Source organism: Ambystoma mexicanum, chromosome 8 (assembly GCF_040938575.1).
Source record: "Ambystoma mexicanum isolate Mex_15411 chromosome 8, UKY_AmexF1_1, whole genome shotgun sequence".
In the NCBI taxonomy this organism is placed as follows: Eukaryota; Metazoa; Chordata; class Amphibia; order Caudata; family Ambystomatidae; genus Ambystoma; species Ambystoma mexicanum.
Window position 1 is genome coordinate 844,700,138 of NC_090929.1, and position 23,658 is coordinate 844,723,795.

General features: G+C 45.5%; 1 protein-coding gene across 3 annotated transcripts in view; it reads right to left on the reverse strand.

The window, feature by feature from the left end:
• The window catches only part of UNC5B (unc-5 netrin receptor B), a 427,137-nt gene that overhangs the window by 218,014 nt on the left and 185,465 nt on the right, over positions 1-23,658 (reverse strand). The gene's annotated exons all lie outside the window — the stretch shown is intronic.

Consider the following 23,658-nt stretch of genomic DNA (forward strand, 5'->3'; position numbering starts at 1 on the left):
CCGCAGCTCCAACACACGGGTGGTTCCCTGTTTTGCCATGGGAAGTTCCCTGTGTTGTCCTGGTATACTGGTTGCCCTGTCTGGTAGTTATTTCTGAGTCCCCCAGCCTGTTGTTGGGTATTATATCCGTATCCTCTTCCCCTCATAAACCCTCCTCTCCCTCTATTATAATTATAATACCCAGCTCCTTGCATTGGGTACCCTCCTCCCATGTTCTGTGCGTGTGATTGCAGAGGCAGCACTTGCTCTATTACCTCTTGTGGAGGCGCTATTTGAGCTGGATTTTGTGCAGCCACTACTTGCGTTGGGCTTTGGGCCATTGGTGTTGGCGCAGTTATTAGTGCCCCTTCCATGGTATATTTAGTAAGTTTTTTCTGTACTAATTTGGCCTCTTCTGTTTTCCTGTCCTCTTCCTTTTGTTTCATTTTTCCTTGCCATGTTCTACAGTGATGTACTATAGTCAGTTGTATTTCCGGCCATGGTTTTGCTTCCATCCCCACTACTTTCTTTAATTGTCTCTGAACTCCTTCTGGGAGCCCTTGTACTAGTATATGATAAAATATGGCTGGTGTTTTGTCCCATTGTTCTCTAGTTTCCATGCGCCACTTCTCTTGAATATCCTGGATATAATCAACAGGATCCTCGTTCTCACCCATCTTACGGGAAGTAATGGCTCCTATGTCTGATGTGTCTGGGTACTGCACTCTTAGTGCCTGCCATAGCGCATGTCTGCAGTTTGCAAATGGTGCCCCATCATGCGATGTGTTTGTTATTGTTACCCCATGGAATCCCGCTCTTTTCCAAATGTCATCCGCTCTATCCCCTAATATTGATATTAACAGGCCCTTAACATCTCCCACTGCTAGTTTCTGTCCTGCGGTGTGTTTTTCCATTTCATATATCCATTTACCCGCACCTCCACTTAATGATGGGAGCCTACATTTTATGTTTTCCTTATCCGTATGTTTCCAAGGTACATATTGTGGTCTAACCCCTCCTCTCTCCAGCAGTGGCATTACATTCTGTCTTGTGTCATCCTTTATGCTCCATGATGTTAACTCTTCACACCCCTCCTCTTCCCCCATTCCTTTTACTACTTCAAATCCTTCCTTACTACCTCTTCTCCTACCTCCCTCTTCTTCCTTTCCCCTTTTTTCATCCTTTCCTGTGTTCAATATTGGCACGTCTGTTTGCCTGTCTTGCCTGCGACTAGGGAGGTCCCTAAGCCGACATGCATAAGGTGTAACTTCGTCCATGAAGGGTGCGAGCTTTATTCTGTGCAGAGAGCGTGCAGTTGTTGAACATGTGGGGTGTGGCGTTAGAGAGCGTGATGGTGATGTGGGTGGCGTGTGTTGGTTGGTGAGCGTCGGTGGCGTGTGTTCGTTAGTTTGTGTTTCTCCCATTCTTTTCACTTCCTCCTTACTTCTCTCCAGCTCCTCCCATCTTCTACTCACCCATGGCGAATCTATGTTTGTTCTAGTGAGGTATAGCTTATCTAAGCTTTCCCTTTCACTCTTCCTTCCATCCTCACTACAAAAATCATTTATAAATTGCGCCCCCCACTCTGCCTTTTTTCCTTTTATTGTTACAGTTTTTAAGTCTATTAGGTCTCCCTCTTCCTTTCCGTTGTTACCACCTGTTCCCCTTAGTGCTGACGTTGTTGCTACCTCTCTATTTTTATATACTTCTCCCCATCTTTCACTCTCCCTCTTACTCTCCTCTCTCTCCCCTTCACTCCTCTCCTCCATCTCCCTACTATTTTCCTCTCTTTTCCTTTTTAATTCCTCCATTACTTCGTTGCTCATCTCTTCCAATATCCTTTCATCCTCTCTCCTCCTTTCCCATTTCACCCTTTCTCTTTCTACTATACTCTCTATTACCTTCCCCTCTTCATATTTTTTAGCTGTCTCTGATATTATCCTCCTCCTCCATATTTCCATTTCCTTTTCATTTTCTTCTTCTTCCTTCTTCTTCTCCCTCATCACTACTCTTGATACCCTTTCTGCTGCTGCTTTTACCCTTACAGCTTCCCTCTTTCTCTCCTCACTTTGCTCCCTTAATTTTTCCAATTCGTCCTTATCTTCTTTCCTTTTCCTCACTCTCTCTCTTTCCTCCCCCTCAAGTTGTTTTATCAGTTCATTCTGCTCATCCCTTAGTTTAGCTAATCTTTCCTCCAAAATCTCTTCCTTCTGCCTTAGCAGCTCCTCTCCCCTCATTTCACTCTCTCTTTCACTATCCTCGTTTGTTCTCTTTACCGCCTCCCTTTCCTCTCCAGTTAGTGATCCTCGTAATTTCAACAATATCTGTGCAGCTACCCACTCATCGTTTCCTATCTCTACAGTCTGCTCTTCTCTCCTCCCGTCCCCCATTGGTATCTTTCCATGAGCCACATATGGTGGAGGGCTGTATGCCGGGTTTGAGTATCCTTCAGCCGCCCTTAACTGTCCTTTTATTTCTCCTAATTCTCTTAAAGGGTACAACCCTCCCCCCTCTGTTTTCACTCCCGGTGTTAAGGGTATCTCATTGCTCGGTTCCTGTTTTATGTCAGCTAATTTATCAACCTTTCCTCCACCCAGTTTTTCATTCCCCATATTCTTTGTTCCTTCACTCTCCTTTTCCCCATCCGTTCCTTCTTTCTTAATCTCCTTTTCTTCCGGTGTTTCCCCCATAGTGAACATTCCATTTGGTCCTGGTCTAGACCCCTGGAACATCCTCCATAAGTTAAACACCTCCACATGGTTTGCCAACTTCTTCCCCTTGTATGTATTGTGCAGATGGTTTAATAGTGAATGTTGGGCATATGGGTCAAAGCTACCATTAGGCGGCCATGGTGTCAACATTTTGTTGTCCGTCCCCTGGGTCCACTCTATGCTGTACTTAATTAACTTCTCCCTATGTGGTGGCAGTGTGGTGCATATATGTTGTAGTGGGGTAGTGAGGGTATTCCCCCACCCTCCCAACCCTCTCCCGTATGACATACTAGCGCACCCTTTCTTACCCTTCCCCTTGCTACCAGTTTGCAACATACAACCTTTTATTGCTTACCTTGCCCCGCAAGTGTGGGGACTTACGACAATCCTTTGACAATTTATGCAATGATAATAATCACAAAAAAAAAAAATTATAAAACAAATATATTTATGATGTTATATTATATTCCTTCCCCTACGGCCCCCTGCCGCCGAAGCGCACGCAGCCCCCTCCAGCTGCGTACCCCTTACGACGATCTTACACAGTCGTCCTTTTTCCCCGTTCTCCTCCCACCTTTACACTTGCCGTGGCCGGCGTTCTCCGTGCGCAGCCACGCCCCCTTCCCCTTCTCCTCTTTGATCCACTCGTTTATCGTTTATCTCCGTGTCCGCTCCTTTATCATGTTTCTCTTCCCCACCAATGTCAAACCCAAAGCTTCTTGTGTTCACGATATCTTACTAAATCCCTACTGGTGACGTCACCTATTTCTTCGAACTACTGGTATATTCGTGTTATGTTCTTTAAATTCAAAATACACTTGCAATCTACCCCGCTAACCCTACAGCTGTCTTCCTGTCTCTCCTGGAACAAGGTAATCTCATCAATACTATAACCGGACTGCGCACGCTGCGTCGCCTCGCGTGTGATACGCCCCTCAACAGGAGGGCTTAACCAGCCAATTATCTTCCGTTTTGGGCAACTACGTAACTAGCCACCGCCCACAGGGAAACGTCATCTACCTATCGAGTTTCTTGCTCGAACAATAGGGAACCTCATCTACCTATCGAGTTTCTTGCTCGAACAATAGGGAACCTCATCTACTCATTGAATGATAAATGTCAAATCGTAGGAAACCACACACACCCACCCTCACACGTAGTCGCGATTTAGGCCAATCAGTGTCTTTCGAGCGGCTGCACGTGATGTTTTCGTGCCCCGCCCCCCTCTTTCGCGTAACGTTAGCTTTTTGTTGCGAGCGTCTGCACGTGTTGTTCTCGTGCCCTGCCCCCCTCTTTCGCGTAACGTTAGCCGCCTTCTCTCGCACTCAATTCACTACCATTCATTCCATTATCATCACTCAATTAAACCTTCACCCCACCTTTTTACAATACCTCCCTCCTCCCTTATTTACTTCCGCCCCCTCCCTCACAATTTCGCATTGCTTGTTGTGCGTGTCATGCTCACCAAGTTCCCTCGATGCAGGGCCGCTCGACTGCGTGCACCCCTCCAAGCGGCTCGCCACCTCCCCTCGTCTGGACCACGTCTGGACACTCGCCGACCGCGGGCGGGATACTTCTCAACCGGCTCCCGAGGGCCAATATCCGGATTGCGCTGTCCGGTCCTCTCGCAGCTCCGCGATGGTCCTGTAGTCCTCAGAAGGGGGCAACGGCAGAGGGGGCCGCGCCGCCGGGCCTCCCCGCAACGGGAGTGCCTGGAAAAATAAAAAATAAAAGTCGATCTTAAACAGATCTCAGCAGTGCCTCCAACTTGTCGGGGGGGATTCTGCCGGGGTCGGCCGGGCCGTCCGCAGACCTCCGGGCAGGGAGGCCCCAACTCCTCCCGTGTATATCTCGGATCGAGACAGAGTATGAGGCACACACAAGGAGCAAGGCAACTTCTGTCGTTTATTATGCAAACGGCAGGGATGGGTCAAGGAGCGCACGCGTTCGTCCTGACACACACACAATAGTGGGGCTCGCAGGCCCTTTTTACTACATTATGACGCGCTACTTGCGTCATTCCAAAAAGTTACCAAAAGAACCTATCGCCACTCTTGATTGGTTGCTCGAGTGGTGGGGTTAGTATAGTACGCCTATAGAGAATGATATTAGTGGTTAAGGTGTAGTCAGGTGGTATATCTGGGTTGTCCCTACAATTAGATACATAAGAATTGTTACATGAAGACCCCTGAGGATTGGCTAACGTTACTGACGTCTGAGATAAGAACCTCATGTTCTGATTGGTGCATCCGTGAGCTCCCCAGCCTGGGACCACCGTTGTTCCCAGCACACGGTGCACCTGTGGTTGCAACAGTGTTTCAGTATGGGTACGTGCAGGCAATGTGAGGATTTATTCATAGGTGGGAGACTGACCGTTCCCACTGTAGCAGGTGTCCATTGAGCCTTTCAAGTGTGTCGGCCTGCGTCTCGTAGCGAGGTACCCAGACGCCTTTTCTCTCCTGGGTTTTGGCATCTCGTCAGGTTCGGCTTGGTCACGTGGGGAGGGACCGTGTTTGAGGCATAATTCTGCACAATTAATATTGTTTTTCCACTGTATGTCTGGTTTAATTTGCAGATATGATTTTAACATTGGTACGTGGAGTGCGAGGTTGCAACATCGTGCCTTTGAAGATTTGTTTCTTGACTGTGGGTTTGCAACATTACGACCTTGGCTGGTTGCTCCACTGGGTTCTTTCTGCAGGCTCAGCAACCTGACTTTTGCTTTGTTAATGTCCACGGGAACTCTTGCTTGAGGCCTACTTGGGCCTGGTGCACGAGTAATCCATTTAGTGCATGGATGCTTTAGGTTATAGTGGCATACAGTTTCATGGCCAGTATCGTGTTTCCATTATATCTCTCATGATGGTAACGGGTTTCAAGAGAAGCGTGAGCAAGCGTTATAAATGAGCTCATGGTGCGTCTTGCGTTTCTGCATTCTGAAAGCCTATGTAAAAATAATAAAGATGCACGTCCGTGAATAAGCCTGTCGCCTACGTCAGAGCACTGAGTATGTTCTTCGTGTAGATTGGTGTGGAAATGTTCAGCGTGTATAATAGTTCAGCGGTGCTTCCCGTTATCTAGGTCGTCATGGCATCTCTAACGATGTGTAGATTTCAGTCTAGTTGGTCCGTGCCGCAGGTGTCGGCATGGCCAGTGCGGGCTGTTGGGCAGGCAGATGGACACATCCGTATGTTTCTGTACCAGGGTATTTGGTCATCTGGTAAATGGGCAAACTCTTCTCGTGGCGGGTGTCTGGGCCGCGACCCTCTAGGCCAAGCGCGAGAGGTGAAGGACGGGAGTCTGGTTTTCCATTCTCCCACTTCAACAGGGTGCTTCCTATGCCTATTCATTTGAAAACCTTAACATCTTAAATAAATGGCCACCACTAATAACAATGGCCCTACACTTTCCCCCCATACTAGGAGTGGACTTTTCACACCAAGTAACGAGATGTACGGAGGTCTATTCGCCAAGTCTATCTCAAAGCTTCATAAAGACCAGGATTTCACTGCATGACTCATGCCATATCATTCCAGCCCTAAAATCCCACATGATCTTAGCCCAAAATACACACATCACTCTACCCCTAAAATCCCACGACACGGCAGACCTAAAATCCCACCTCACTACTGCCCTAAATACTCGCATCACGCCAGACCACAAATCCCCCATTCACATCTGCCCTAAACACACACATCACACTAGCCCTAAAAACACACAACACTCCAACTGTTTAAACAAATGATGACCTTTCAAAACTGTCTGGTTATCCCCGAGAGCCATAGAAGCCAAGCTCCGGGCTACCTTCCAAAACTGATGGTGGCCTGCCAGATAACCAGACACCCAAGGTTAGCTTCCCTAAACAAGTTGTCTCTGGCCAGGGAAACTGTAATATTTCAGAGAAAAGCTCTTCTTCTGCAAGGCTGAACCCTAATGTACTCCCTACTCATACCCCTCTTTCACAAAGATGACATTTATAAGTTCTACAAAGGTCTGAAACCTGCACTGTCTTATCAGGCATTTGATGTTAAGACTCTTTAATTGTGCCACCAACATGTTTCCGCCCAGTCCAGCACTCTTCTCCACAAAACACCCTGAAGCAGGAGTCTGACATCATGTGTGTTCTTCCCAAACAATACATGACAATTAAAATATCAAAAGAACAAGAGGCTGTGCCACATCTGTTCCAGTGGGCATGCTTTTATGCCATGCAGCATACCACTATGTAAATACGACACCTTCCAAAAGCTGTCTCCACAAGGTAGTGCAGCTCTACTGAGAAAGCAAAGATTCAAGTGTGCGCTGTTCAGGTAGCAGGATAGAAGTTCGGCAAACACTGTGGTCCTCATTACGAGTTTGGAGGTAGCCATGTCCTTAATAAGGGCATGGCTACCCGTAAACCTGGGTCCGGGATCCCTGAATGGGGAAATACCAGGCCTTTCCGACCTTGGAGGGCCCTGTATTTCCCCATTCAAGGAACCGGGACCCGGTCCATTCCCATTTCCATTTGAGCCCCCATAGGGCTCAATGGGAATGGGGAGCATGCTAACAACGGGCCCGTTAATGATGGCCCGTTGTTAGCATGCTGGACTGTTCGCGGGACCCGCTAAGGACGTCTGGTAAAACCAGGGGTCCTTAGCGCGTCCCGCGAGCGGACCTCGTAATGAGGCAGCGCCATTAACCCCCTACTGCCAGGGTCGTAATGAGGCCCTGTATCTTGATATTGAACAAGCAGCAGAAGTGCAGGTCCCGTCAACACAGTCTGTCGAGATTATAAAGTAGCTTGTTGAAAAATGTAAACTCGGAAACACTGACAAGCAAAACAGCGTCAATGTGTACAATAGAAAGAGGACAGGCACTCGGCACAGGACAATACATATCGTTAAGCCACAGTGTGCATGACTAACACAACAGTACTTTCTCCACTGTGGTCCATAGAGGAAGCACCCACTTAATGGCTCCAATGTGAAGAGGCACACCAAACATAAAATAGACAACAGGAAGAAGAACGAGGGCTGTCCCTCGAGCCAGGACTCGCAACTATTGAGCCTTAGCATGCATGACTTTGGGCCAAAGTTTCCTGCACCGCCAGTGCCACCCTCGGGCTCTGTAATTAGACCATGGGAGCAGCAGCATTCTTTCCAGGCGCATGTAATGAGAGGGTTCTTGGAGCCAGCCACTAATTGCAAATTTCAAAATAAGCACGTCTCTTCTCTGAGCAAAAATTACAGGGCGGCTGGCGGCCGATGCTCCTGGCCTCTTTCAGAAGGCACCTTATTAAAAGGGGGAAGTAAACTCGGTGCAAAAAAAGAGTCTTTAAAAATGTTTTGAAGATTGTGTGTTCACAAACAATCTGTCCTCTTCGCCCATATAATTTCCTGAGCGGACCTCCCACACGATGCAGTAAAACTGTTCAGTAAATTGTCCCGACTTGCTGGATGGATTCCGAGATTTTCCCAGCTCTCATGGAGGCCTGGTTCAGCTTCCACGTGACAGCATATTCCTTCCCCTCCATCACAGTCGTCACCATTTTTGAAGAATGGTGCCGAGGATAATACGTGGGTTGCCATGCAGAGCAAGAGCGGGCTGCATGGGCTGATGAATGGTCCATATGGGCAGCCAGCGCCCTCGAACATCTTTCTGCACTGCTGTGCCCTGACGTGGCACGACCTTGTATACCATACTGCAGCAGGTGGCCACAATCTGCCACTGGCTGCCTTCCACATACAACTGAGGCCACATCTGGTGAAGAAGCTTAAATAACTGAAACCAAACCTGTCTGTGGTAAGACTAGGCTACATGTAATGCAGAGTCAACTCATCCACGATCCTAGCAAATGCATGGCTCAAAGTGAACTAGGCTCCACGGACATCATGTAGGGGTTGCTAGGCATTGCACGTGCGACCCCTGAGGTCTCTCTTGCTACCGCTGTGGTCTACCTTGCTACCCCTAAAAAAACTATTTTTTTTTTTAAATGGAAACTACAGTGATGTGGCTCTTTGTTTCTCGTGTGGCTGGCTTTCTTGTTCAGGCCTCTTAAAAAAAGGGGGTTCCCCAAGTGTAACACTTTGAGCAGTGACCCTAAATAAGAAAGAATAGGAATAACAAATAATTTGTCTTTCTGGAATTCTATACAATAATTGCAAGACTCATTAAAGGTTTATTTCAGGCACACTTCAGGAGGTAAGACACTGATTTAGTCTGTTTTTAAACACCTCTAATTCATAATGCAGACAAACACTTCCAAAACGCATTTAGAATAGAATAAGCATCCATTTCGGACTGTGTATTTTGCTTTTTGCAAGTTGCAGTTATAGATAGTTTTTTTCTGCTGTTGTCTCTGTTACGATCATCACAAGACATTGCATGTCGGTTTCCTCGGTCACTTGACAAAATCCCTGTGCCTAAAAACTTGTGTACAGAGTAGAAATGTTTGACCATTGCACATAAAGTGGCCCTTGATTTCATTGTGCCACAATTCATGCATTGTTGTAATGTGTCTATCTTTCCTATCTCCCTGTCATGCTTTGTTTGCATTTATGAGGTAACGAGTGCCCAGAGTACACGATGCTGTGTGAGTGTGCTATTTTCCCTGCACTACTCTAAATTCTTTAATAAACGGTTATGAACCCTCCAAATGGTATGTATTTTGCCAACTTCTGAAGACTGAAAAGAAGATCCTCGCAGGCTTGACATGTGGCCAATTTAGCACCAGACCTACAGATGAACTGGCCTGCTGTTAAATCCAAGTTACCAGTTTAATGGTATCCACTACATAGTGTATTTGCTCATTTTACTATAGCTGGTAAGTATACCCTGTAATATAGCTCAGTGGGTTGAGCACTCGCTGTTGCAATGTGTGTGTCATCTGCAGGTTCCAATCCCGGCAAAGCCAATTCAGCCTTTCATCCTTCTGAGGTTGATAAATGAGTACCAATACTGGTTGAGTGATATTGTATGTGTATTTGCTCTATATAAAGCGCTTAAGCGCAATGCTATATAATAAAACATCATTATCATTTGGCCTTGGACGTCTGTTTGCATTCACAGTAATTTAGTAATATGGGCTTATACACACTGACATTAATGATATATATGGTGATCCATTCTTGTATGAAATGTATATTACATTACAGTGATATTATAACCATATTTTTCATAGTGTACTTAGGAACAATGCTATGTGATGCCACTTCATGTTTTGTCAAGTGGTGAAAGGTTGTGTTCCATCGCTTCCCGTGATGTCACTTCTGGGTGGGGTTCAATGACATCACTTCCTGTGATGTCATCAGAGGTTAAGGGCTGTGTGATGTCACTACTGCTACCCCTGGCATTTTGGTAAAATGGCATCTTTGCCTGTCTCCTTACAATTCTCTCATATGGCCTTTTGCCCTTCAAAGGCATGGACCTACGTCCCTTCAAGACTTAATTAATTACTTCCGGAGCACATACCATCTGGAACATTCTCAGCTGGGGGTGCACAGTGTTGATTAACCTTCACTGTTACCAAGCCAAAAAATATGCCTTCCATGAAGCAGAAGAGACATTTAATACACTCCTGCCCAGAAATCCTCTTTCCAGCATACCACTTCTGGAGCCTTATCGTCACTGCTTCCTCCTACCTCCACATTTATAGGAGTGGGTCTGGATCACCATGGTAGCTGCCCGTCTACCACCCCTCATGGGGCAAGTGCAGCGTTTGGGTGCTTTGTTTCCAGATCCCACACAGGGATGCACTTTACCTGTGTTTCTCAAGCATGCTGATGTATGTACAGGGATGCATTGCCTCCTTCCTCCAGCCCTGCGATAACTGGGAGGAGATTGGGAGGGTGAGCTCCAGAAGCCTGATCATTTTTTATATTGTACTAAACTAAACCATCTACGATGCCCTGAATTTTGCATATTTCCGTGGCTCGTGCTGCCTTTTCTGGAGAGAAAGAAACATGGACATTGGGGGAAGCTACGGGGAATGTCCAATATAAAATGTAGTTAGAAAATCTAGGGCTTGAAAATTCAGAGTGGCTGCTTTAGCACCCGCATTTCAAGGATAGCTCGCAACTCAGAAAATGTCAGCTTCACATTGACTTGTTAATTACTGACACCCTGTATAAAAAAGCAACTTTGTTGCATACATGGCTACTTATTATGTGACCCTCAGGTGTTTTGGACGGCAACTGATACTTCACCATTTGCTTTTCTGACTAGGTCGGATGGGAGTTGAAGTGCAACGCATCTGGAGAGCCACATAATGAGCAAGCATGGTGCTATATGCAATGATGCAGAAGTGTGTACATTTGAGCACATGTCTTGTTCGCACTGGAAGCCATATAAGAGGACTATGTTCTCGTGGACTTCAGATTCTGGTGTACAGACAAGTCTTTATAGAGCTCGGTACACACAGCGATGCCAACTCTTTATCTAGTGAAAGAACAATTAATATGGCAGGAGAGCACTCTTCCCTTTGGACTCTGGCACACAGACCTCCTATTAGGATGGAGTATTGACTGGTTTATGTATGAAGACGTAGGCTCGATGACTTCAGAAGAGTTCATTTGAGGGGAGGGCTTCAGGGAGCTAGGAGGCTCAGGTGATGATTATTGTTGAGAAGGGTAATCCATGTGAGACTCGATAGTGATTTCCCATGTACACCGATCTTTCACATCTTTCCTGACAGAGTCTAGTTGACAAAAAGCTCCCTAATCACAGTCTAAAATCTAAGAATATGACATAAAATAATTGACACGTGATCAACGTTCGATCAGGATGGTGCTTCCTTCTCCTTGGACTCCTGGACGATTAGCCTTCAGCGTTCCAGACATCTGCGCAGCCACCACCTACACCACAGCTTTCGTCTAGTTTGGGCTGGTCACCCATAATGTTCTCCTCTGTCGCCGCTTGCATCACCAGGCAGCACATTATAGAAGGAGCCTGAGAGTGTGCAACGTTGCCTTCTTCCCATTTCAGTAGAAACAGGGTCTGTCAATCATTCCGAGATCTTAGTTCAATAGCCGGAAGTAACAGGAAGTTGAAACTTCTTGTTCTGCACTTGGGCTTGCAGTCTGCTGTCTGCAGGAGAAAGAAGAATAGGCTTCCCGGGAAGCAAGGGAATACACTGCTGGAAGTGAGCCCAGCATACACAATTAAAGGCAGACCCTGTGGCTGACGTTTAAGGATTTTACACTCACAACAAAACAACATAGTATCTGGTTTACAAAAGCGTTTTGAACAGGAACCCTCCATTGAAAAGTGCTTTTAAAATCAGATGTTCTTTTTTCTTATGCAATTTGGTTAGTGAAACCCCTTTCCCCTATTGTCGCTGGATACATCTTGTTCCCAATGAACTGATTCTCATGAACTGAACTGTACATGTGCATCAGAATCGCTGATTATGAGCTTTCTGTCTGCCTAGGGGCAGTGGGAAGAAGGCCGTTCAACTGAGAGCAATGGTTCACACTGGCAAAGGCCATTCAGGACAATGGACCCTTCATAAAGAACGCAAGTCATCAGGGTGTGGAGGCCCTACGTTCCTCGCCTGAGGAGGGCGCAGGACTGGAAGTGAACCTGGTGGGCCCTCTTTACGCAGAAGAACATCATCACGTGGTTGCATTCTACATCAACACAGTTGACAGACTATACATCAGAATGAATGGGTTGCTTCGTTCTAGCAGGAGACAGGAATATGGTGCTAGCATGCCGGAAGGCCTAGTGGAGGGGGTCTGGAATATTTGATGGTTGTATGGCTGGAGTGTTACAGAAATGACGTGTCTGGAGGGCGGACAGATTCGTCTGGATGAAACAGGTATTTGTCTAGGATGCTGTCTGTTGGTCTGCAAGTAAACTAATACATCTATTTTTGCTTAACCATCACCAGAACTGTAATGTTGAGTCTGATTGACTTTGACATGGGGATATAGCTATTAGCACCTGCCATGTTTTTTCAGAATGTCAGATCTTTCTAATCTACCCAAATGAACTCCTTTCGAGTGGCATTTTTCCAGGGAGGTACACTGTATCAGCCGGCTACCACTACTAGGGAAGACAGACTTGGCTGCTCTGTATCCATTGTTTTGTATCAGGCACACACTGTACTTGCTGTGTATGGATTTCATAGGAAGTCATTAGCAACTATTTACCTTTCCTGAATGGTGTATCACTTCACTGCTACGTGATGGCAGAGGATTATGGGATTCAAAATGCACAGCTGTGGAATCATGGTAGGGAGATACAGCAGGATCTCTATGAGGCATTGTTTTCTCCTTTTTGGTTTGCTGTATGGTTAGATGACAGGGAATCAGGATATTTTATTACATTAAATTTAGTTACCTCGTACCTACCCTATACACCTCTGTAAATGCTGACCCATGAGGACAATACAGGGGGGTGGAAAACACAGAGGGCAGATCATACACAACATAACATTATACATGTATAGTTTCCAAACGTGGTGTTTTTTTTTTTACCTCTGAGTATTAGCCGATATCATAGACAACTCAAGTTTTGCTATTGATGTCTATCAAATGTTACTCAGAACAACACAGTAGTTGATACTCCCCATCTATAATTCTATATATCGTCTCATATTGAGAATTATTGCTCCTGGGTATTGTTGCAGATACTGACTTATTACTTCATATTCAGAAATGCCTGACTATTTCGCCTATTTATTTGGAAAATTGTACTGAAAATGCAGCATTTGGCAATTTTCAGAGTTCAAAACTGCCCAAACTTGCCTGCAGAGGGCCAGGATCCCTCGCTAGCAGCACTCAGTACAATAGGGAGTCCATTTTTCCAGGACTGCTTTTGGTTTCCAGTCCAGCCCTGCGTCTTTCCCGGTTGGGATGATCATGTACGCCATTGGGCAATACAATAGTTTTGAAGGAGGGTCTGACCTTGGGACACATACCAATATACCAGTCTGGAATAAGAAGAATACTGGAAATGTGCTGGATTTTGCCTGAGACAGGATGTGGGAATGATTATCTTCTCAGCTTGCGAATCTCGTGAAAGGGAAAGTCCATCAGTGCCTCATCAATCTACTTACCTTCCCTTGCACTCATAGCAAACTAAAAGGTCAGTTTTAGTACTAAGTGGGAAACATGTCACTTCCGGCAGCGAAGCAGGACATTTCAGTGCAGGCCTTTGCCCATCGAGGGCAGGTCCCTCTTTGGCGCTCCTTGTCAACCACGTCCAGCAGGGTGCGCAGAAAGGGACCTGACACCAGCGATGTATCTTAAATACACTGTCGTGCAAAACATTAATGAGTACAGTGTTCTGGATGTCAGTATATTAAAGGGGTGAGCACAGTCCGCTCAGCAAGTGAGACTGACATCACAACTTCACTTGTTGAGCGGGCCAATCATTCATTCAATATACTGACATCCAAAACATAGTTTTGGCACTGGTGTGGTGGGGGCCCCCACAGCACCTGCAGTGTGGGGGCCCTGCCAGTACATGTCCTGGGAGGGGGGCCCTCAGGGAAAAAAAGAAATGAAGACAAAATAAAATAATTAGTTTCTTTTTTAAGTCACTCTGCCTTCATAAAGAAATTATTTCTGTTACTATTTCTTCAAGAAGGTCAGAGTGACTTCAGAAAGAAACTATTTATTTGTGAAGTCCAAGGGCTGCCCCGACCACATGACTATAGAAGCCTCCAGGCTGGAGGTGCTAACTTCACGGGCAGTGAGGGAGGGGCACATTTATTTGTGTGGGGGCATCTAACTTCTTTGTGTATTCTAATGAGATTATTCTAGTGCAGCTTCAATGTTACAAGCAGTTTACACTCCTTTCATTCTGAAAGCACCCACTTATGGACTGCTGTGAGAATGAGCAGTCTCCTGTCCCCTCTCAACCCTTCGGATCACTCCCCTGGTATGCAAGTACTAATCCCACATCACGGTTTGAATTGCCTAAAAAAATTAAGCATTTGAAAGCAGGTACTAACAGTGTAATGCTTTACGTTAGTAATTGCTGGGCCTTTGTTAACAGCGAAGTCCAGGCAGCGTTTAACCTCTGTGTCCTGTTCTGTCAGGCAATGGCTTTGTAGGTCAGCGATGTCGAGTCACCATTTACCAAAATTTCAGGGGGGGCTGAAGCCCAGTCAGCTGAATGGTGTTGTGCCACTGCTTGTGTTCAATGCCTTGATTACTTATTCTTCATTACTCCTAGCCCTATTCTACATCGTCCCAGTATTTGTGTATGTGGCATTTTGCCTCATACACAAGCACTGGGATGAAGTAGAAGGACATGGAGGTAATGCCTGGCTTAGTTACCTGTATTCTTCATTACTCCTAGCTCCACTCTTCCTTGTTCCAGTATGGACCTATGAGGCAATGTGCCTCATACGAAAGCACTGGGACAAGGAAGAGGGACATGGAGGTAATTTTGGGCCGAGGAGCTAATTCTGAGGGTTGGGGCAGGGTTTGGGAGGGAGAGGGGAGGTGTGGTGTGATTTACAATTAATCTGTCCAAGCTAAGCAGGAATGATATGTGGTATTAGTGGCTAGAGAGGAATTTTAGTACAACCTGTCTAGTCATTTCTTAGTTTGGCTTGACTTTTTTTTTTTTAACTGGGCATCTCTGATAAAGCAGTCCTGCTAAGTGTAATTACCTGGTTCGACTGACATTTGAGTGCTGTCAGTCTAGACGTTCCTTACTTTGGCAATGTATATTTTTCTTGGCATCTGTGATAAAATAACCATGATAAGTGTTATTGCTTCAACTGGCAGGTTGGTGCAACAAGTCTAGGTATGTCTAAATGTGACCTGGCATGCTTTACTGTAACATGTTATTACGTGTCTACACTGGTCTACATTGTGCAGCCAGTTGGACATGTTTGGCATGACATTTTTAACAGCAAAGCATTAAAATGAATTAAAGCATTAATGTTCTTCTGCACTGTTGGTGACTTGCATGCTTTTGATTTTTTGGATTGGTGTTACCCTACTAAACAATTGCAAATGTTCTGGCATTTTAGCCATTTTGTCTCAGAAAGTGTGTTGTATAATACATTAATGTATTATCACACTGAATAAACCACACAGGTTAATTGATTGTACAAGTTGAAGTGTGTCAGCGTGCGTTGTCTTTCTCTCAATCTTGCTTTTATGCACTGTGTAGTGCTAAAAGGCACATGTTAGGTAAAAAGAACTATATAATGCATTAAAACACATATTTATATCTTTCTCCTAGCGCAGTGTGCAGTGTAGCCCTGCAGCAGCACGTCAGTGCGTATTGCATAAATGTGGTAGAATAGGCCGGCCCAAAGTGTGGCACGACTCGTGATTTGTTTCTGAACTGAGGGAGGGGCAACCCCCTCAGCATGGCTCGTAGGGGGTTCCCCAAATTGTGTGATACTCCACTGTATTTGGGATGTCAGTATATTGAAGGAATGTTCGGCTTGCCTGTCAGCACCACTCCGTTAGCTGGCCATTCATTCCTTGAATATACTGACATCCAGAACATTGCATGTATTAGTATTTTGGATGTCAGTATATTCAAGAAACGGCACTGTGCAGTGTTAGGTCCCCCCTCGGCATGCCAAGGAGGAACCTGCGCCCAAGGCACCACACCAAAATAGGCGGCACCAAAACAGCCACACTAAACCATGGCGTACCATCCGACACTGTGGCCATGCCTCGCCGATCCTTCTGTTCAGGCCGGAGGGATTAAGTAGGACGTGAGCACGGGCCTGCACTGATGGAAAGCTTGTGTGTGGGCGCTTGGTTCCACAATTTAAAAACAAAAGGAGATCCTGGGATGCAAAATGAATGATTCCCAATGCACCCACCTCTCCAAACCAGCTCCTTGCACGAGTGTTGATTTTGTTAAAAGTTATGCATGGCCATGGCTCTGGGAATGAGTGACAAAGGCAATTTACATCTAGGGCCATGGACAATTTTTTCCTCTAACATTGGTATGATTTCTGTATTCTGGTCAGTGTTTTTTGGGGAACGGTGGTGGGAGGAGCCTTGGGGGTGGGTAAAGCAACAGTTAATATAGCTCATTTATTTTTGCTAGTATCTTTGGGGGAGTTTGTGTTTAAGGAGGAAAAAGATAAATTAACTTTGCTCTTGCTATTGTTTGCTTGCTATGAACCCGGCTCTAGCCCAGTCACTGAGCTCCAGCCCCATCACTCAGGCCCCACACCCAGCTCCACAGGAGGTGGAAGGCCAGACTAATTGTTCCTACTTCCAGCACCGAGAAATTCAAAGCGGAGCTGGTGGGCATTAATCATTGTTGGTGTAAACTTAGGCAAAGTAGGTAGTCGGGGTACCCTTCATCCCTGCCAACCTCTACGAGAACTCGGTTGGGTCAATCTAGTGAAATGTTACACTCCAGAAAAACACTGGTATTATGAAGCAATATGACCCATTATTACAACAGGACGTCCCTGTTGCTGGCTATGTCGTTTCAGAAGAGAAACAGCTGGGGAATGTTTTACTATGTTAGACTTCTGACACCGTTTCAGGAGATCCTTCTGCTTAGGTGCATAGAGTTAAGAATAGCCTTAGCCTCCAAGAAAGTTCCGAACTAAAAGCCACCTGATGTGATTTAGGCCCTTTCCACCAGTATTGCCACAAGGAAGCACACTGTTGAATGTGCAACAGTGGCCCAGGCTGGCCACTGTAATAAGAGGAAGGGTAGACTGCCCAGGCAGTAATCACTGTTAGCAAGCTGGAGGGGAAATGAGGCTGCTTCCTCCTCGTGACCTTCGCGCCATGCCGGCGGCTGAGGCCTTAAGTGCACCTGCTGAGAGACCCTTCTCGGTCCTTATTGTTCAGGCCTGGGAAGGTGATTGAGAAAAATCACAAAACAAAAAAGCCTATTACATGAAAAGGAAATTTACACAAATGCACATGCTGCAGACCCAAAAAAAAAAAAAAGCGAATGCATCATTCTGTCTCCGTTCTTTCTATTTATTGTTCAGACTGGCTGGGCTCGCTGTATGTTGCTTGGGATTGTCTGAAAAGCTGTTCCTCTCCCTGGTTGATGGCGTGAGACTTTCAATGGTTTCCTTTGGAAGTTTCCTCTTATTGTTCGTGGGGGTTCTGTGTTAAAACGCACGATGCCTTCTCCCTCCCAACGTCGCCGCTGTGCCAAAAGGCTGGGTCTGGACCCGGGCTGGCGTCGACGGTTCCCATGCATTATTAACTCGACAGCAGAGACTATATACACTTACAAAACAGGAACTGGCCTCAGGCAAAGCTACCGCAGCAGGATCATTACATAATCCAGGCCAGGGAAGAGACGATACCCATGCTCCCGCCCCTGCCTGTATGGGGTTGCTGGAGACATACTCCGGCGCACTGTAAATGGTCCCTTGCCAAGCCATTATCTCAGCATTGAGCTTAGAGACAGCAACGCGACAACACGTGCCAACTATAGGACTGGTCCTTATGCTGCTGCTCCCCTGCAGTAAATAGCCTATGGACCGATGTCACAAGCCTAGACATTAGCAAACTTCGCTCTGTGCTTGGCTTTGTTCAGAAGGTAAGCTTTGTTACAGAACGGTAAGCGCTTTGACTCACCACTGTCATGGTGGTATGTTAAACTCCACAACTGGGGAGCATGGGGGTTAAGAAGGGTTTCCATGTTCAAAGAGCGTTCATCCTGATGTTGACCAAAGCATGGCCAACCCAAATCACATTCTGAGCCATGGTTTATCTCTTGTGAATGAAGTGTTAGAAGTCTGCGTAGATCCAGAAACGTTAGAGGCTAACCACGTTCGGCAAGTGCCATTCTAAATCTAACATGCTGTCTCATCAGGGGGGGTGGGAGGAAGACTGGCCAATTGGTTCAGGCTGCTTGGTTGCAGTGATTTGAGGCCCAACTATCCACTCTCCCACTTTCTTATCTAGAATTTGGAATTATACTTTCACCAGGGTCAGTAAAGCCACCTTCTTCGAAGAAGAAAAAAACGGACAGGCAAAGGGCCCGATTCACAAGTGCTTTTCAATAGGAACATTCCATTTAAAAATGCATTGCGAATCAGGCCAGACATGCTGTTACAAGACAACACATCTGGAGTTTTAATGGGAAGATGTAAAGACATTTTAAATCAGCACACTTTTCTTAACTAAAGACAATCCCCAAAATCGAAGTACACTGCACATTCCTGAAAGGGAAAACATTCAACCAATGCAATTGATTCACTCGCTCCCAAATAGATATTGGTGTCCTTTGAAAGTCAGAATATAGGTGTGCTCTCTCGGTTCAGCAACATTCGAGGCAAAGTGTACAGTCAGCTAAAGATGCAGCTAGGTTCTAACCCCTGGAAAATATTAATACGTGTGGATTGTTCTGGGGTGTCATTGTAGTCACAATGCCCTGCTTCACTGCATGCATTTTTGTTTCTGCCCTCACCTCAGCCTGTGGGCCAGTGCCGCTGAGGGAAAATATGATGTCACTTTACAAGTATTCAAGTACAGTGCTCAGTTTATTGTCAGGGGTGTACCTCAATGAATGGCTAGAATGACACTCAAAGTGTGCCGCTCAATGTATCAAGCAATGACGTTTAACCCCAGAAATGTGACTAGAACCGATGGAACAACACTCACTGTCTGCCAGGAGCTTTACTCTATACAGTGACACAATGTTGACCAGTGCATGACCATGGTTGTCATTCAGTGTACAGCTTGTATGTCACTCAATGCATGGCCAGGAACATCATTCCGTGCACAACTAGGTATAATATTCAATGAAGGGGTAAGGAAACCATTCATGTTATGGGCTGGGATGTCATTTAGCGTGTCATTCAATACTGTACCAGGAACATCCTTCAGTGTATAGACAAGGAGCTCAATAAATACAAGACTAGAGATGGCAGTTGGTGAGACATCACTCACTGCATTGTCAGGAACATCTAATCTAATCTAACAATATAATAAAAGGCAGGTGTATGTTTGTTTGATGCAGCCATCGGCTGTTTACCACTAGAGGGGGCTGTTGCCTTAAGATATATAGAGACAATACCAATTTCTATGGCTTCACCGGTTGTAGACGCTCCAGGGAGCTGTTGCCTAGGCTATATAGTGGTCCTACTGTGTTAATGGTAGCCAGTGTTCATGTCTTAGCCGGTAAGAAAGCTCAGTGGGTTGAGTGTTCGCTGCTGCGATCTGAGCATGATCTGCAGGTCGCAAGTTCGAATCCCGGCAAGGCCAACTCAGCCTTTCATCCTTTTGAGGTCGATAAATGAGTACCAATTTCGGTTGGGTGATATTGTATGTAAATATGCGCTCTGTAAAGCGCTTTGGATAAAGGCACTATATACATAACATATCATTATTATTATTATCATTAATGAAAACCTGCACTTTGGCATGTGGACACAGGCTTTCACACCGGTTACTTCATATTATAGAACATGTGGCCTGCTACATGGCTAAGAATGTTGTCTCCAAGGACTGGGATGTCCTTCAAGGTATGGTTATGAAAGTCACAGATTCCATGATGGATGGAATTCAGTACACTGCTTTAGATTTCATTCAGTGGAAAACCAGAAAACCACTGACTTGTGGTCGGTGGAGATAGCCAGCGATGTCCTGCAGTTTACAAGAATGTCAGTCAGTGCTTTGATAGGGGGTTGGGCGGTGTCATACGTGTCACCCGATACATGACCATGGACGTCACTGTTGCATGATTGGAGGAATCTCTCAATACATCATCATAATGCCTCTCAGTGCACCGAAAGATAATTTGTGTGATGCTTTAATTCATAATCATTGATAACCTTTGCTGTCTGGCCTTTCCTTATACTCTCCGGTTGTCCCTTCCCCCAATTTTAAAAGTAGAACATGCCAACAGAAGCAGAGAACGATCGAGGGGTGGAACTTGCACTATTACTTATTACAGACTACTTGCGCTGTCTAGAATAAAGGGGCACGTTTTGCTTCTGAAAGCTCCTCCGGTGTAAGCAGGCCACTAGCCCAATCTGCTGGTTGGGGGCTTGCTTTTGAGAAACTGCAACTTCTTTAAGCAAAGACCACCACAGTTGAAACACAACTTATACAACTGAAGCATGAAATCCAAGGGCAAGGTGGGTGTAAACTATAAAAACTCAAACAAGTCATTTGTAATTATTATAAGGTGCACAACTTTTAATCTAAGAAAATAAATAAATATATTTAAGAATTACAAATATCTATTAAATAGAGTTCAAATGAAGAAACGTCAAAATACAAAAAGAGATGATCCATATGTAATGTAATGTGGTCTTACATGTCTCACCTACAGCCATTTTGGCAGCATCTTGGCCCATTATAGGGATGGTATAAAGACAACAGTGTTTATAAACATTTTCAAGTAGCACTGCTACTTTAACGGCCACACGCTACACCCGTCTGCCGTGCATGACCATGCGTGTTTTCATGTCTTCCCTTAAAAAGAAAAGCAACGCATGGGAGGGCGAATCCGCCATTCCCAAGCGCGCCTCGGGGGTCTAGACACATCGACGCACATATTTGTGCACGATCGCACTCCTGGGGAAGGAGAAATGCACACACGCGTGCTCGCAGCTCGACGAGTTATTATCTCCATCAGTAATGATCATCATAAATACCGCCCTGCCAAGAAATCCCGCTTTGCGAGCTCACGCTAGTCCTCGGGATTTTGATGGAGTGCCCCTCATTTTCTCAGGCCTGTGCAGCAGCAACAGCAGCAAATAAAAACGATGAGAACTGTGTCAGCAGCATGTGGCCTGGAAATAAAGCTGAAGCGGTCTTAAAGTTGTCATCTCGCCGGGTAGGCCAGTATCTTTTTTTTTCCTTTGCTCATCATGTGTTGACGACATTTGTTCAGCTTTTAGTTAGGGGTCATGTTACATGAAGCACTCTAGGACCCAGCAATGTTACACTTGTTGCCATTTACACAGATTGGCAGCTGAAAACTGATATAGTATAGAAGCCTTATCAGTGGCGTAACACAACATGTGTGGGCTCTGTGGGAGCTAAACTGAGGGACCCCCCAAACTCTGCAACAAATGACAGGTCGCGCCACACGCAGGGCTGGCCTATATTACCACGCTTGAGCAATTCACACAAATGTGCTTCTGCAGGGGCACGCTGCACACTGTTCTAGGAGAAAGATATAAATATGTTTTTTAATGCATTATGCAGCACACTTTCTGAGAAAAAATGGCTAAAAGGTCAGAGCATTTGCAATTGTTTTGTAGGGTAACACCAATCCAAAAATCCAATACATGCAAGTCACCAAAAGTGCACAGGAACATTCATGCTTTAATTAATATAATCCTTTCCTATTAAAAATGCCATGCCACAATGAAAACATGTCCAACTGGTTGCACAATGTAGACCAGTCTAGACACGTAATTACATATTACAGTAAATCATGCCAGGCCACATTTAGACATACCTAGACTTGTTGCATCAAAATGCAAGTCAAAGCAATGACACTTATCATGGTTATTTCATCACAGATGCCCAGAAAATATACAATGCCACAGTAAAAAAATGGCTAGACTGGTAGCACACAAATGCCAGTCTAGCCAGGCAATTACACTTAGCAGGACTGCTTTATCAGAGATGCCTGTTAAAAAAAAGTCAAGCCAAACTGAGAAATGACTTGACTGGCTACACCAGCCACTATTACCACATATCATGCCTGCTTAGCATGGACATGGATGATCATTTCAATGTATTGCACAATCCCCATTCCGCCCTACCTCCCCACACAATCCCCTCTCCCTCCCACCCACTGGTCTGTCCCAGTGCTTACGTATAAAGGCAGAGTGACTATAAAAATAAAAAATAAAATTTTAACGTCCAAGGGGTCCCCCTTCCCAGGACATGTGGTGGTGAAGGCCCCTGCAACGTGGGGATTGTGGGGCCCCTGTTAAACCAGTGAGTCCGATTTTGGGATCTGGTAGATTAAGGCAAAACTCATTGCTAAAGTTTAACAGTGCAACATTCCCCATTAGAGCTGCGCCCTGAACATGTTATTTCATCTTTATCCGAGAGCTTGAAAGGAGCCTTCAGCAATGCACACGGAAGAACTGTCAGCCTTTTAAATTAATAATAATGTGCTATTTATATAGCGCTTTCGCCAAAGCGCTGTACATAGAATATTTACACACAATTATTATCACCCAACCATGGCACTCATTTTTCGACCTTGGAAGGTTGAAAGGCTCAGGCAGCCTAGATAGGATTTAACCTTCGACCTGCAGATCAAATGCAGATCGCAGCAGTAAGCGCTCAACCAGCTGAGGTTTTCCCCAGCAATTATTGCCCTCTCCATTCCTCAAATCTTTAACAATTTAACAAGAGTTTACAAAGCCACCCAGTATCCCTTTTCATTTGTAGCAAAAACCTATTGTTTGGTGGTCAGACAATTTGCTGTCTTTTGTTTGTGCAGGAGTGTTATGTAACAGTGCGTTGCAAGAAACATTACCACCCAGCAGGGGGGAGCCAATCAATCAGATGGCTAGGAACGCAGGCTTGAACCACTGGTGTAATCCCGCATTCCAAGCCGCCTGACAGCCGGCTCCTCCCGCCATCATCTTCCCACACCCCTCTCCAGTTCTCTTTTTTATATTTGTAATCCCCCTGCCCACAAACTTATCCTTTTGCGGTGGCACTCACCACCGCAGCCGCACCTTCCACTCTGCTCCGAACGACCGCTATGGATCTCTTTCCATGGTGAACATGTTGGTAAAGGTTTTTCCTTCCTACAACGGGACGCCGCGCACCCCGGGGTTGCCACTTAGTCTTGGATGCTAATGGCTTTAATACCTGGCCGGCCCACCGGATCGAGTGTTAACACCACAGTATAATAAAAGGCTCTATCTTGGAATGGACACCATGTAGGTATAGGTATTTTTAATATTTGGCCACAGTTTGTTTTAAGATTGAAATTAGGATTGATTGAAATTACCTGCAGACCCGTTTGTCAATACCCAGAGGGACACTTTCTTCCAAAGTCTGCATTCACTGCATATTTCCTTACAGGCATG